Below are 14,530 nucleotides of genomic sequence, written 5' to 3'. Positions count from 1 at the left end.
GAAGGAAATGGCAACCCACTCCAGTATTCTTGCCTGGAGAATACCAGGGACAGAGGAACCTGATCCATGGGGTTTCAAAGAGTTCAACACAATTTAGCAACTACGCAACAACAGCAGCAACAAAAATCTTAGCATTGGTGAAATATAGCTAAATATTAATCCTCAAAATATTTTAATGGAGGAAATTATGAGGTAAGTATTCATAGGTTTTCCTATTTTTATCATTTGGCACTTACAGATATAAAATACATGTAAGAAAGATAAGTCAGAGTTCTATATCACGAATCTCTGTATAACAAGGCTGATTCTATTTTTCACAGTGGTTCTGCCTATTCAGTTAATATTTATTAAACACCCATTATACAAAAGTACTAAGTTCTCTGTAATAGCACATTGTGTGTTATAGCATATAGTGATTTCAAGTGCTTCCAGCATTCACAAGTTTTGTCACCATTTTTAGTTATGAGGTGGGCCACACTGGTGTCCTTCCTTTCATTTGACAAGTGTGGAAACTGAGGCCCAATATGGTTAATTATACTATCCAAAGTCACAGAAATGGTGGTGCAACTGGGGCTACAGAAGCAATAATGGTAATAATAAAACAGAGAGAGGGAATACAAATAGCCCATCAAAAGGTTCTGCTTCATAAAAATCTTGATTTGAAAGCAATGTTAAATGGCTTGGTCATGTAAGGAATACACACCAAACTCACTTTATTATTAAGGGTTAAGTTTCTTTGGATTAATAGAGGCCAACTTCTAATAATAATGCTCTTTTAAAATATAATTGGCATATTCTTATATCATACTTTTCTCTCTTCTTGCTTAAACTTAATAGAAAAAACAAGCTTCAAAAAAGGCACCCTAAGAATAAATAGGGTATGTAATGGGCAATCATTACACATGATTTCTTCACTCATGTGGAACTCCTATAACCCACTAATGAGATCACTACTTGTGAGGTACTAAGGCCTTTTGTTTCAACTAGGTTAATCATATTTTATGACCAACCATTATGTCTCTTCATTCATGTATACTGCTATTTCATCGCTAGGTATAGTATTCATACTTTATGGTCCAATTTATTATTTGGCTACATCTGAAAACCAAGACTATACGAATATTTTATTTTATATGCAAAATACACTAAAGTTATTGTTATTTTTATAAACATATAATAAATCCTATAAAAGACACATTTTAGAAAAATAAAGAAATTGAATAGGGGACACATACGCTTCCCCATCTTCAGTGTTAACACAATGAACATGAAAAAATCCATTTGTCCCAATATTGGTAGTAATAATTGCTACTACTTATTGAGAACCTTCTGTGCCTCTTCTCCTTATGTACACATTTATATATTCACCATCTCACCTAACCAAATCTTTAAATTGGACCTATATAATAGTTATTATCATTTCAGAGCTGAGGAAACTGACATTTAGCAAGATTAACTCTTTCCTTGTCACAGAGTGGCAGATTTGAGCTTTCGTTCCAACACTGCATCATGGTTTTAACCTACTCTGCCTTTTTCCAGCCTCTCAGACTAGCCTGCTGAGGTTCCATCTTCACGTGTGCTCCATCTTCTTTGTAGCTCATTTATTTAGTTATTCATTTGGCATATATTTTTTGAATACCTGCTACAAGCTAGGCATGGTTTTAGGAACTGGAGACAAAAGTTAACAAGACAAAGTCCCTGCTTTTAAAATGTATAGACTCAGGGCAGAGTCAGGCAACAAGACAAACAAGATAATTTCAGAAAGAGATATTTGCTAGGAAGACAAACAGACTGAAGAGATAGAGAATTCAGGAAAAGGGGCTGATGGAAATGAAGAGTGTCCATTTTCAACTGGAAGCGCTTTCTAAGGAGATGACATCTGAGCTGGACCATGAATGACATGAAAAAGATACCAGGTGGTCTGGGGTTGGGCATTCCCAGCAGAGATAACACCAAGTGCAAAGGCCTAACCAGGAACAAGTTTAGCATATTCAAGGAATAGCTGGGATGCCAGTGTGGCTGAGGTTTAGTGAGCTGAGAAGGCGGTAGTGGGAGGTGGGGCTGAAGAAATAAACAAAAGTGTGATTCTGTAGAGCCTAATAGGACTTGGTAAAGAGTATGGTTTTATTTTATGTGTCATAGAAGGCCACTGGGAATTCGTGGAAAAGTCCCAGTCTTATCACAGATAATTTAGTTCATACTGTGATGGGACAGCTGCCTCAAACATCACTTACCTTTTTAGAACCACTTCTGTTTCTTGTGGGTTTACCTGACAAATATTACCTCCTGCTAGTGATGCCAGGGTCACATTCACTTGATACGTATTTTAGGTGACTTGTCATTGTTCTGAGTGTGCTGTACCATTTACTGATATTATCTGGACTTTCTCTGCCCCAGTGCTACTAACTTCAGCTAGATATCAGAGAAACATTGGGGTGGCAGTGGGGGCTTGAAGGTGGGAGGTAATTCTTTTGAAAGTGTGGAAAACTGACACCACTTACTAAACTCTAAAAGAAATAGTCACATCTTTAAAGGAGAATTCTTGTTACCCCAAATGAGTTTTTAATCTGTAGCACATCAAAAGTTTAACAAAGTGTGACTTGAAATATAATAAGGTGACTTGGGAATCACCACACATACAGATGTCCCCAGGATTAGCCCTTCTAAATTAATTTTGCTTTTCAAGTTCATACTTTCTAAATAGTTCTTTTAAAGTTCCAAAATTTTTCCTACACTCATTCTCTCAGTAGTGGTATTGGGGAGGAGGGAACCAATGGGAAGAAGAAAATGAGTCAGAGGTAACTATTTGTAAATTAGCTGTTAGTATATATATATGTGTATATATATATATGTGTGTGTGTGTGTGTATATATATGTATATTTATGGATAGTAGGTACAAAAACAATTTCCAAAGAGAATGAATTCTAATATATAATAACAAGCTTCAATATTAATAACATTTGAATCCTAAGGTTATTAATAAAAGAGATTCCAAGTCATCTTTATGGTCTTGAAAAGTAGTTATAATCATTTCACTAGTACTCTGCCCATAATTCAGTCAAACTGGTTAAGGAAAAGGAGCTAGGAAAGACAGTTATTTTATTATGCATGTATTTGAATGTAGTGACCTAGCAATTTCTTTAGACTTTATGTAAAGATTATCCTTTACAAATTTTCATTCATGTAAGAGCTCAGAAATTTTAATTCTCTTAAATCTGACATTAAGAAGTAGATTTAGTGACATCAGAAATCAAGAAAGAGAGAGAATGAAAGACAGGAGAACTGAATGCAACCCAGGAGAATCTCTGGGCAAATGACCTGGAAATAGAGTCCCAACTGAAGCAGGAAAAATGGAAAGATGTATTTGGGGAAAAGGTTATTCAATAGAATTCCTGATATGACAGAGTTTGAAAATGATATGACAGTGGAATATAATGTAAGAAAAAAGAAATGCAGGAATTAACACCATGAAACTGAAAAAGTAAAATGATAAATGAAAATAAATAAAACTGAAAAGCTTGGCTCCATAGTATACACTATATGCAGGCTTAATTATGAAAATGCTCTTCTTTGATTTAATTAAAATAGCTTTATAATTATGTAGGAGAATGGATAAGGCAAGGTGTTGAGGTCATATAATAGCTATATCACTTATCTATCTTCTCAGGAACTGAATACATGTTTCAAATAGTTAAATCAAGAAATGGTTTGCATATTAATAGAGATGTTAGAAATAGTTAAGAACATTAAAAGTGATCCCAGCTCTGGTTATTATCACTGGACTGTCTCCCACTATTTCTTCTGATGTGCATGACTTGAATATGTACTGGAATGTATCCATATGGAATTTCTGACATCAGTCCTGTTTGTGGAACTTTAAAGAATTGTTGAGCTACAGCTTTATTACCATATTGTCTCATTCATTCCAGAAATATATTTACTGTTTACTATATGCTAAGTGGGCTTCCCAGGTGGCAGTAATAGTAAACCTGCAAATGCAGCAGATCTAAGAAGATGCTGGTTCGACCCTAAGTTGGGAAGATTCCCCAGAAGAGGGCATGGCAACCCACTCCAGTATTCTTGGCTGGAGAATCCCATGGACAGAGGAGCCTTGTGGGCTATGGTCCACAGTGTTGATAAAGTTAGACACGCCTGAAGTGACTTAGTGTGCACACATATGCTAGGTATTGTGGTGGGTATTAAAACTATGAAGCAGTAACTCAATACTGAGAAATTGATTGTATTTCTTTAGTTAATTTTAGCCTTACATGTAGATAAATACAGAAAAAAACAGCTAGAAATGTGGTATGTTGGGGTTTAGAGGTTTTCTTTTTGATCCCACGTGTGTATCTCTGAACAAAGTAAGAAAGCCAAAATAAATTGAGACAAATGAATAAAAGATATTTCCTTCTTCTTTTCTATGAAGAAAATTTCTGACCTAGGGACCACAGTTTCAGTTATTGGTTCTATGATAATCTTTACCTGTTTCCATCGGTTACTCTATTCAGTAATTTATAAAATTTCATAAGAAAAAACAATTAACAGAAAACTGTTGGAAAACAGCTTTGCTGGTATTTCTAAAATGCATTTTGTATCTTGTCAGTCATCTATTTTAAATTTCCAAAATTTTCTTATGGTTCCTCTTCCATCTCTTTCCCTTTTTTTCTTTTCTCTTCTTTTCCCTCTCTTTCCCTTCTCTTTTTTTCATTTCCTTCTCTTTCCTAGACTGCTGCTGCTGCTGCTAAGTCGCCTCAGTTGTGTCCGACTCTGTGCGACCCCAGAGACGGCAGCCCACCAGGCTCCCCCGTCCCTGGGATTCTCCAGGCAAGAACACTGGAGTGGGTTGCCATTTCCTTCTCCAATGCATGAAAGTGAAAAGTGAAAGTGAAGTCACTCAGTCGTGTCCGACCCTCAGTGACCCCATGGACTGCAGCCTTCCAGGCTCCTCTGTCCATGGGATTTTCCAGGCAAGAGTACTGGAGTGGGGTGCCATTGCCTTCTCCCTTTCCTAGACTAGTCAATGATAATGCCATTGAATGAGACAGAGTAAGGCAGTCATCTTAACATAGGTGGAGAGTCAGAGCCCAAGCAGGGTGAGTAAGGCGTCTATTTACACAAAGGTGAGGGCAATCTGGCATCAAGTGTCCGAGTCCCATGAGCAGGAAAGAAGATCCATCTCAGGGTAGCAATGTCTGCATAGAATCAGGAAGCATCCACATAAGAGAAGGGGCAATATAAGCTATAAAAGATTGGTTACATGCAGGAGGACTGATCAAACAACTGAAAATATTAAGGAAAATGAGAGTAGGTTTCCCAGTTTTTGAAAGGGGTCTACAAATTAGGAAAGGGAGATAACTAGAGTGAATCCTGTGGTGTTGCATTATAATGGAAGTATGTGTTCTGGTTATCTATTAATACATCACAAATTACCCCCAAATGCAGTGATGTAAAACATTACAGTCATGTTATTTCTCATGATTTTTGTGCATCAAGAACTTGAAAAGAGCACATGTGGACAATTTATATCCTGGAGCTCAGGTGCAAAGACTTGAAAGCTGGGAACAACTTGGCAGCTGGGAGCTAGAATCATCCAGAGGCTAGAGTTTGATGCTTGGTGTTAGCTGGGGTCTCCACTGGGGCTATAGGCTACAGCACGTACACCTGTCCTTTCCTTGTATCTGTATGGTTTTTCACAGGATGCTGACTGGATTCCAAGAGCAAGTATCCTAACAGGACCAGAGAGAAGTTGTATAATCTTTTAAGTCTCAAAACCTCATTCTGTTATAGTCATAAGTATTAATCAGCTTGGGATGCTATAACACAATGCCAAAGATGGGGTGGCTTAAATGACAAGAGATTTATTTTCTCACAGCTTTGGAGGCTGGAAGACCAAGATCAAGGTGCCAACATGGTTGGGATCTGCCTTCTTACTATATGGAAGAGTGAGCAACACAGAATACCCTCTCTGCTATCTCTCCAGATAAGATCACAAACCCCATCATGAGGCTTCACCCTTATGACCTCATTTAAACCTAACTCCTAAAAGCCCCATTTTAAACACTACACCATGGTGGGTTAGGGCTTCAGCATATGATTTTGTGGGAACACATTTCAGTCCATAGCAACCACCAGTTCAAGGAAGGAGACAAGCATGACTCTCACTTCTGGATGGGAGGAGCATTAATGCTATACTTTAAAAACATTATATGGATCATATGGGATGGGAGATCTTGTTATAGCTAGCTTGGAAAATACAATTTGCCACATTATGTATGCTTGTATACACACTTAATGGGCTTCCCTGGTAGCTCAACTAGTAAACAATCCACCTTCAGTACAGGAGACCCTGGTTCAATTCCTGGAGTGGGAAGATCTCCTGGAGAAGGGATAGGCTACCCACTCCAGGGTTCTTGGGCTTCCCTCGTGGCTTAGATGGTAAATAATTTGCCTGCAATGCAGGAGACCTGGGTTCGATCCCTGGGTTGGGAATATCCCCTGGAAGAGGGCATGGCAACCCACTCCATTATTCTTGCTTGGAGAATCCCCATGGACAGAGGAGCCTGGCAGGCTACAGTCCATGGGGTCACAAAGAGTCAGATACAACTGAGCAACCAAGCACAGCACAGCACAGCACTTTATGCATATATACACACATACGTGTGTGTATTTTTGTGTGCACATTCCCTAACTATGTGCAGTGAGAGGGCACAAGAGCAGCAACGGCACTCAACTCCAACAGCAGTGAGCAAACCTGGTGCCCAGATCTTGATTTGGGCACATGCCACTCTTCATTAGAAGGAACCAGGGTTCCTTTGAGAGATGGCTGATTCAAGAACTAGGGAAAAAGCAAGATGATTTTAGAACCACTTGTGACAGAAAATAAAGAATAATGAGAGATGCCAAAAGGATAGAGTGGAAACCTTAAAGGGGCTCTATTGGCCAACTCGGGAACTATCTGAGCATCAAAATAAGGAAAGTAACTGCTTATAATCCATTGAATTAAGTAAACAAATAAAACAATTAGTGATGAAGGGGATATATACACACTTTCAAATTACCTCCCCATGCAAATATTTATTATTTACAAAAGTAGAAAAGAAACTTCACAGTCAGGAATCCTGGATGACACTATCTTAGTCAAGTGATCAAAGTGAACATCATCACTGATGGGACAAATTAAAATTGCACATCACCGGACAGAATGCAGTGAGAAAAGCACAGCCCTCTTCTGCGATGTCCTGCAGAAGATGCATGACTTGGAACAAATCATGAGGAAGCATCAGACACCAAATTGAGGGACAGTGACAAAATATCTGGCCTGTAATCTTTAATAATGCCAACTCACTGAAGTAAAACACTGAAGAACTATTCCAGACTGGAAATGACTGAAAGGGCTAAATGAAACAGGTGATTTTGAACTGGATGTGTTTGCTGTAAAGAGCAGCAACAAGACCATGAGAAAACTCAAATAGAGTCCAAAAATTACATGACAATAGTGTATCAATGTTGATTTTCTGATTTCAAAATTGTGTTATGGCTACTTAGGAGAATATCCTTGTTTTAGAAGACACATTGTGAATAATTCAGGGAAAGGGTATATCAGATCAGCACTGTACTCTCGCGTGGTTCAAGGGGAAAAAGAGGCTTTTTCGTTCTATACTTGTGTTTTTTGGTAAGAGATTGTTTCAAATTGTATATTTTAAAATTATACAAAGCCTAGTAAACATTCAAGTTGCTTAGCGTGGAATTCATGAAATTTCTGATTTTGTATCTTACCTTGCATCTTACCACTTCCCTGGAAATAACCACATGTTTTAGCTGCAGAGCTGGTTAAGCCTTCACTCATCCTTTTCTAGGAGGACCTGTTTCTTGTCTCCTGGAAAGTCTTTTCCTATTCTTTACCACCCCTTGAGATGCTCACTTTCCTACGGAACCTTTACAATTTTTTTGAACATATTTACTCAAGTCCTCTGTCTCCACCACTTTTGTACGTTACTCTGTGTGTACTGTGGGGATTAGAGGGAAATTTTTAAATGAAGATTTAGCATTAAGCTTGGAATTTTATAAATGATTAGAAGGTGGAAACGATTATTTTCACTATCCTTAAAATTTTGGTGCTTTATATTCTCTGATTGTAAACTATCACTGTGTTATACTTTGCTATAATTATTTAATATAATTATAACCTTGTTATAATTATTTAATATACTAAAATAAATATTGAAATGTGTGGAGCAACAAAATCCTACTTCTGAAAAAATCCAGTGGTTTTTAATCCATAATTTTTTTTTTATGATTGCAGGTTTTATTTTCAACTTGGTTATTTTCCAAGTTGTGTACTGAGAATAGAAAATTGGACATTTTGCACATATAAAGTACCTTCTTTGGTTTTGACAAGATGAGGGGTATATTGTGCTTAGTTCTTATACTCATTTTCTTACTTTTCAGACAAAAGATTTTTTGCTTCTAATCTGTCAGTCTTAAATCTCCTGGGATATGCTTTCTTCAACTTTCCTTTTTCTTGTTTTCTGAGTAAATAATTATATGATATTTTCCAGCTAATGCATACATTGCTCTAAATCAAAGCTCTCTAAAAGAAAAATTTACATGGGAGTGAATTGCATAGTAAATATTAATGGTGTTTTGAAATAATAAACAGCAGCTACAATGGCTTTAAGTCAAGCCAAAGAAATAAAGTAGAGGTTACTGAGTTCAGGATGATGTTATTATTCACATTACTTCTCTTAGAGTTAGAAAATTCTTGAGGAATAACAATAAAATCCCCCAAACTGGAGACACAAAAGAATTAGAAGAGTAAACTCAAGACATCACACTTCTAACTTTAAAGTCAAGGAGAGAGAAAAACCTAAGCATGTAGATCCAGTCAAAGTCTTTTCTGCTTTCCTTTAACCCCTGATATTACACATAACTTTCTATGATGTTGATAGCCACATTCCTCACATAAATTGCTGAAGGAGTTTCTACACAGCATGTCTCTTTCAGTATTCACTCCAAACAAGTCAGCCATTACTATTCACTCTTTTGAGCTTGAAGAATTTTCTTTTTATGTGCTTTGAAAAGTGTTATATGAAATTCGAAATTTCCAGGGTGTTGTTTATGTTCAAGGACAGATTTAAACAATGAGGAGACATCAGGTTCAGAAGAGTCTTTGAAAACAAAGACAACCTATATCTTATATGAAGGGAAGAAGTATTATTTGGAAAATGCTGTGAGTGGATAAATGACAGTACACACATACACCCATCTAGTTGTCACTGCTAAGCCCCTTTCCTCATGCTCTCTGCCTGTGTTGCTGGCTCTTTAACGGGACTCAAGAGCTGCACTTTGCACTGTGGATTTCAGAGGGCACCTAACAAGCCACCCATATTTTGGAAGCAGTGAGCAGGAGGGTTAATGAGTTGTTTGGCCCCCTTCCTTTGCATGAGTATTTATTGATTCTGACAGAGGCTTGGGCGAGTGGATGATAGAGAGTAGAGTTGCATACCTCATCTGGCTCTCTGCCTTAATTTGTTTGTGAAAATGAATTAAGACTGATGGCAAATAAAACTGTGCAGGGAAGACAGGACACAGAAAACTATAATGGTCACAGAAAGAGTATCAGCTAAAAAAAAATCCAGTTCTTAGCTGGATGCTATTTTTATAATCTAGGATTTTAGACACAGATAGCTATTTTAATATCATGCATATGAATACATTCACAAAGTTATATGCAGTTTACAGCCTTGAAAACAAGATCCTCCTAACTTGCAGCACTGTATGCTCAATTTCATGTATCTAGGTCTGAAAAAAAACCAGATTGTGTTCTTTTAGTTGCATATATCATCATCGATAAAAGAGATTTCTGGGGTGCGACTGCAATGGCACCTTTGTTAAAGATGCATAAAGTCAGTGGAATAGACCTTATTTCTCTACAGCAGGCGAGGCTCCGGGAGTCCAGCAGTGATAAATATTTATCACTTAAAATGAGGCATAAATGACTCAAAAGGGAAGATAACAATAATTAATCTGCATGTGGAAGGGTGCTTGTTTGTTTGCTTGCTGTTTTGGTGGGATTCATTCTGTTTTTGCTTAGGCATGCTGTGGGCCAGATGAAAATCAAAGTTAAGAATGTGTACCTTCTCATTCTATGTGGTCTTTAGCTTCCCTTGTTTGATGGAGTAAAAACCTGTCATTGAAGTTTACAGTCAGCTCAGTCTCTGTGTAGCTCTAGTCCTCTGTTAGTTTCCTAGGGCAGTGGTAACAAGTACCACAAAGGAGGAGGCTTAAAATAACTGAAAGTTAGTGTCCTATAGTTCTGGAAGCTAGAAGTCTGAAATCAAAGTGCCATCAGGGCCATCATTTGCCTGAAATCTGTAGGGGAGAATCCATCCTTGCCTCTTCCAACTATTGATATTTGCCAGTGGGCCATGGAATTCCTTGGCTTGTTAGACACATCACTCCCACCTCTGCCTCTGTGGTCACATGGCCACTTTTCTGCAAAGACTACTTCCAAATCAGTTCACTTTCTGATTTACTAAGGGGTTTGGACTTCTACAGGCTTCCTTGGTGGCTCAGATGGCAAAGAATCTGCCTACAATGCAGGGGACCCAGGTTCAATCCCTAGGTCAGGAAGATCCCCTGGAGAAGGGAATGGCTGCCAACTCCAATATTCTTGCCTAGAGAATTCCATGGACAGAGGAGCTGAGTAGGCTACAGTCCATGGGGTCAAAAAGAGCAGACACAATTAAGCAACTAACACTTGGACTTTCACTTCAGGATTTCTGCATATCTGTGAAGGAACCAGTTTAACCCATACAATTCTCAATTATTTTTCTCCTAAACCTGATATATTTTGGATCATACATATAGATGAAAAGCACATTTCAGTAAGGGAAAAAAAACTGTAAGAATACTTGAAGCTTGTTTGAATTTTACCACCTTTCTTATCTTCTCAATCTAATTACAGCATTCTTCTCATTTTGTTATAGTTTAAAAATTGTAGCATATTTGAAGAACAGTTTCCTAGTTTATGATTTGTTTGATGAAATTTTTTAAATAACCTGAAATTTTTTAACATTATATGTTAATTATAGATTCATGCTTAGTCGCTCAGTTATGTCTGACTCCTTGTGACCCTTTGGACTGTAGACCACGAGGCTCCTCTGTCCATGGAATTTTCCAGAAAAGAATACCAGAGCGGGTTGCCATTTCCTACTCCAGGGGATCTTCTCAACCCAGGATTCAAACCCATGTTTCCTGTGTCTCCTGCATTGCAGACAGATTCTTGATGCACTGAACCATCAGGGAAGCCCATCTGTCTGTCAATTATACTTCAGTGAAAGAACAAAACCAAATAAGCATACAGACTTGATTCTATGCTGCATAAATGAGATAAAGACACAAAGATTGGATATAAAAGGCTTTAAATAGATATAACATTAGCCAAAAGTAAGCTAGTAGTTATATTAATGTCATACAAAGTAGATTTTTAATTTTATTTTTTAAATTTATTTTAAATGTTTATTTATATCTGGGTACTAATGAATTAGCATAGGCCTCATAATCTCTAATTCTGTCATTTAGATTCTCTTTAGATGGTCCTGCAGCCCTGGTTATAAATGAAATGCCTACTACGTGCCAGGCTCTGGGCAAGAAGTTTTCATACAACTCTGCCAGAAGTCCCATTATGTTGGCATTTTCTATCCGTCTTACATATAAGTGAATGAAGTACTTGTAGTTACATGAAGCCAATTGCTTCTTATAACATGTTAAATACAGAAAACCCACCCTTTTGAATTCTCCTTGAAGCTAAATAACTGGCTTTCTTAATTTTTCCTCAGTGACTAGACTGGCTGTTTGGCATTATGTACAGACTGACTAATTACTGTTCTATGCTTGGGCTGTGCTTATTATAAAGGGAAAAATTCATCCTTAATTTGTCTTTTGGAAGATTATTTCTCTCCTAGTCTTTTGGAAGATTAATACATTATTTTTCTGCTTTTTTTTTAATTAAAAGGGATATTACTTTACTTAATTTTAGAGCCCACACTCAGCATTTGAAACCATATACAATAAACCATTATAATAATGACAATGCATGTGTTTATCTGTTATAACCAAAACTGAATTCAAGCTATGCAAACCTTGAATTTTAGAATTAATATGACAACCTGGTATTTTTAAGACAATATCCCTATGCCTGATCCATTTACAGGAACCTGAGGAAATAATTTGTTCTAATGGTAAGATTTAGCTTTTATCTACTGTACTATCCTCTTTGTTCTCTCCTTGTTCCTATTATTTCTATCCGTGAATTATCATTACACAGCAGCAAGGGAAGGTTCTGTGGATCCCTACCTGACGTCCATTACACATTAAATGAGATTCAGACTCCTCACCGTGGTTCATGAGAAGCTGCCTCGTCTTGATTCAGTTCTTTTGTCCTGCTGTCCGGCACATGCCTTACTCCCACACCGGCTACCTTGTAGTTATCAACAGTCCCTCAACAAGAGCAAGTTCTTTCCCTTCCTGGGTCCTCCACTCATGTTCTTCCCTCTGCTCTTCCAGGGCTACTCCTTCTGTGTACTGGCCTCATCTCAAATTTGGAGGGATGCCTTCCTTGCTTACTCTTTTAATATAGATTCCATCCATGTCATTCTCTAACCTTCTGCACTATTTCCTTAAGAAGACTTTACACCTTTTATTATTTATTCATTTACCTGTTATTATCAGTTCCCCCTTTAGACTGTAAGCCCTGTGAATACAGAGAATATATCTGTTTTGTTGACCACAATACACCCAGGTTCTGTCTCATTGCCTGTATATATAAGATGTTTATTAACTGTTTGTGGGAAAAATTAATAAGCACTTAATACTTGGTTTCCTTGTGAACTCCTGGTGCATTTTTAATACTACTTATGTTGTTGTCAGTCTGCTTGCTAGCATGTGACAGAAGTCAAGGAACTAGCATGATATTGAATGTTCTGCTTTTGTTTTTTATGTGGCTAAAGAACAACATTAAGATTTTAGGAGTTCTATAGTTGCTGATAGCTCTTGTAAAAACAATATTTGACCATACTCCTCCTTCATTATATTCTAAGAGTAACAAAGATCATCATTCTTCTGCATTTTACATGAGGTAATGGAGAATATAAAAGACAAAACTACACAATAGTAAATTCCAAAGCACATTTTTTTAAAGATAACTCTTAAGGTGAAAAAAAAAAAGTGTAGCTCTAAAAATTGTTCATACCTTTCATAGGTTGTTGGGGAATTTTAATGTTGATATAAGTACTACAAATAATGACTCAATTATATATATGAAATGTTTGAATTGGTGTCTATTACAATCAGAGTATCAAATGGCACTTATTTAAACTATGAATGTGATGGATTATTCTTTTAAAAAATCCCCCATGCTTATTGTTGGCTATTTTTCATATCTCTTCAGGATGCAGCCCATGACATATGTAAGCATTTCCTACATGTTAAATAATTGAGTGGTCATTGAATTTATGCTACTGAGACTTTAAGTATACATAGTGGTTGTGTGACCTTTCCTGAACCTGACCTTACCCTGTCCAACAGTATAATGCCGAGGAACAGATACTTTGGGAATGTTTTCCAGCTTTGCAATGTAAATGCCACTTAACCATCTTTTTCTATAATGTGTGAATATTATTTATCTCATTGGGAATTCTTCAGAATACATGTGCTGGTTATTGAAATTAATTATCATGCCTGCGGATAAACCAGATGACTATTTGTTATCTCTTTCAAATCCTTAATCAAGTAACTCTAAATAGCTTTTCTGTATTTTCTGTATTCTCTAGAAACTGTCGTGATATGCAAAATGTAAATGAGTTAAATAATAGCTAATAAAATACAAAAATGTATACTTGGTTTATTCCACAGATTTAAAAATCTCCAATGGCAGCTAGAAAATAATAATAACAAGTCTTATGGGGAGATACTGGTAAACATTATGCTTTGGCATTATCTAGCTACATTGAGATGTGCAGTGGTATCTTTTGTCCAATTACAGTGTATGTTTTTTCCTTAATTTTACCTGCAGGGGTCACTGGTGTCGCAGGGCAATCTCTCTCTCTGTTTAGGTTTTGATGGATAATTACCTGCTGACAGGTAATGTGTTAGAGGAATAAGTTAATATATTCTTACCATTTACTATTCAGTAAGGAATTCATTAACATAAAGATTATGACCTAGGATATACCCTTGGGAACTTTCATGTTGATATGCTTTTTATTTGGAAGGTGAGTCACTATATTTGCTAGTGGAAAATAGTTGACAGAAACTAAATTTTTAACTTACTTCTTATTGGATATAACTGTGGGGTTCAATCAAATGACAATGAAGCAAGAACAAAATAAGTGAGTCATTCATTTACATTGTATAAAGCAGATATATCCTTGAATATCATAAGAGGTATGATTGTCAAAAGAAAAATGCATTATGTAAACCTAGTTAATAGAGCTTACTTCACACATTTTATTGGATACGTTAGTGAAT

The sequence above is a fragment of the Bubalus kerabau genome, chromosome 8 (genome assembly GCF_029407905.1).
Source record: "Bubalus kerabau isolate K-KA32 ecotype Philippines breed swamp buffalo chromosome 8, PCC_UOA_SB_1v2, whole genome shotgun sequence".
NCBI lineage: Eukaryota > Metazoa > Chordata > Mammalia > Artiodactyla > Bovidae > Bubalus > Bubalus kerabau.
This window is presented reverse-complemented; position numbering follows the sequence as displayed.